Consider the following 3091-nt stretch of genomic DNA (forward strand, 5'->3'; position numbering starts at 1 on the left):
ATGTTGTTGTTGTTACTATATAGCTATAGTATAACTTGAAGTTAGGAATCCACCCTAATGTTATCGCAGAACCTTCATCCAATAACTGATAAAAGCAGATGCAGAGATCCATAGCTAAGTACTGGGCCAAACTCCTGGAGTCCAGTTGAAAAGAAGGCATTGTATGAACAAAGGGGTCAATATCATGACCACAAAACCCACAGAGACAGTTGACGGAAGTTAATGGGAGTTCACTGACTCTGGGCTAATAGCTGGGGAACCTGCATGAAACCTAACTAGGTCCCCTGAATGTGGGTGACAGTTCTATGGCATAGGCAGTCTATGAGGCCACGGGCAACGAGACTAGGATTTATCCCTAGTGCATGAACTGCCTTTTTGGAGTCCATTTTCTTCGGAGGGGTACCTTGCACAGCCTAGATGAAGGGGGAGGGCCTTGGCCCTGCCTCAAAATGGTGTGCCAGATGTTGCTGACTTCCCATGGGAGGGCTTACCCTTTCTCAGGAGTGGATTCAGGGTTGGATGAGGGAAAGTGGGGGGAGGGACAGAATGAGGGAAGGGAGGGATAACTGTGTTTGGTACATAAAAAAAACTTTTAAATAATACTTAAAAAAAGAGTTGCTGTGGTCTCTTCACAGCAATAAAACCATGGCTAAGACAGTTGCCATATGAACATCCATATTATGTTTACCCCAACAAGAAGGGCTTATGAAAATAATGCCAAACTTTAGACTGAGAATAATATTTCTACCACTTGTCAAAAGGGAGATTGAAAACATTTAATAGTTTGTGGAGGCCGAAAAATGCAGGCCCATTTCCACCTTGTCTGCCATCAGAGAGTTTGGAGACTGACAGGCATAATTTCACCTCCTAACTCAGGAGGTGGTTGCCTGGCTCTTTTGAAATTAAGATAGCTCCATGCCATCCTGACAGGTGGTCAGGATATGCAAATGGATTTCTGCTCCTGCTGTAACTATGAGGTCACCTAGGGAACAGCGATCTTCAGTGTAAGAGGCTCAGGGCACCTTAGCTACCTAGACAACAGAATGCTAATGATTTTATGTCTAGGAGTGATAAGGCTATTGACTGTGTGTCATGTTAATAAAGTCTTTTGTTACCTCCCCACCTCCATTTATGTTGGATATAAAATTGTGGAAAAATAAACACGGGTGAATTTCAGGATTTTAGTCACTGGATGCCCCTCCTGATATTTTCTACATTTTCTTGTCTTATTATTTTTATGTGTCTTCATATTCTTTACTTATATTTCTTCAACTCCCAAGCCCCAACCCTGGTAAGAAGTATTTTTGTTGAGGCCAGTCCTTGACAATAGGTAAGCCAGTACCTCTACCACTTCCACTGAATGTGTAAGGGTCTGATGAAGAGTCAAAACAACAGTCTTATACTGCTGGAAATGGAGGCTCAAAGCGCATTAACGATGAACATGGTAACAAAGATTTGTAGACAAGACTATGGAAAGTGCTTGATGTAAAACAGTATAAGAAAAGTTACTTTAATTCCAAGAGACCTAATTAATTTCAGCCCAAGTTTCCCTTTGTGGTTGTTAAGAAAATCTGAAGAAATTAGTTTTAAAAGTCTTTTTTTAATTATCAAAGATTTCTCAAAGCGTTCATAAGGACCGGATATAGTAAGAGAAAGAATCCATGTGACAAGCTTGACATCTAAAAATGCGCTTCACTAAACAAGACTTAAAACTGAGCTTGAAAGCTGAGCAGATGTCAGCAATCAAGCGCAGTAATAAATCTGAGGCAAATATTTGCAAGGGCAAAGAGCTGTAGCATCTACCTCAGGCTTGAATCTCCATAGATAGACTCCAGGGGACAAGAGTAGGACAGAAAGAGCCGTGGCTTTTCTAAGACTAGGGCATATTTTATACTGTTTATGTCCTTTCCACTTTTTCCAGTGCTAGAGATCAAACTCAGAGCCTTGTCCATGGCAAGCTAGCACTTGAACACTGAGCAATAGTCCTAGCTCTCTCCTATTTTATTTTAGCTGGATTAAGCAACCTGTGTCTGCCATAAACACTAAGCACAGCCAAAATAAGTGTCTTTTGGAGGAAGATATTATCAGACCATTCACTACGAAGACCATATCTACAATTTCACTCATAGGACATATACATGAGACATACATTAGTTTCCTAGCTTCCTTGAGGTAGAGAATGGGGATCTAATAGTTATGATTAAAAAGTATGGAATACCACAGTGAGATACCAATAATTCGTACCCACTACTATGGTTAATATGTTCATTTTTGAAAATAGAATAACAAGTATTGGCAGGATTCAGACAAGAACATACTTACTTGATTTCTAGGAACTTAGAACAGTTTGACCACTGATAGCTCTTGAAAACATAGAACATTTAATCTATTATACAACTTCAAATTCAGTTCTGGCTTATTATTACTAGGGAACTGAAATATATGCTTATGTAAAACCTTGTACACAAATGTTTAAGAGGATTTATTCACAGTAGCCAAAAATGTGAATAATCCAAACATCAATGAACTGAATCATAGATGAATGAAGTGTGGTGTATGTAAACTGTGGAATACTTTTTACTCATATAAAAACTGAAGATTTGATACGTGTTATTACATGGATGACCCTTGAAAGCTCTCCTATATGAAAAAAGCTACAGCCAAATAGCAACATGTATATTATTGCATGTGTATGACGTAACCACAATAGATAAATCCAGCACCATAGAAAATAAGCCAGTGATGACCAGGCCATAGGAAGACCATTCACTTCAGTCCCTGAAAATTTTCGCACTCTTGGTGGTATTTGGTTCTTCAGGGAGCGGTGGAAATGTTCTGTAACTAGACATTAGTGATTTTTGCAAAGTACTTAGAAGATATCAACAATCTTCAAACAATACATTGTAATGGAGTAAATCCTATCTTAATGAAAACAAAGTGTCAAGGGGGAAAAGACTATGGGTCTTTTCAGTGTAAAACTCACAAAGACAGACATCACCTCAGTGTAAAGTATTGGAAAAATACTTTCCAATCAACTGGACCTAAAAAACAAGCTGGTGTGGCTATCCTAATATCTAACAATATAGACTTC

This window comes from Chionomys nivalis, chromosome 3 (genome assembly GCF_950005125.1).
Source record: "Chionomys nivalis chromosome 3, mChiNiv1.1, whole genome shotgun sequence".
NCBI classification, from domain to species: Eukaryota; Metazoa; Chordata; class Mammalia; order Rodentia; family Cricetidae; genus Chionomys; species Chionomys nivalis.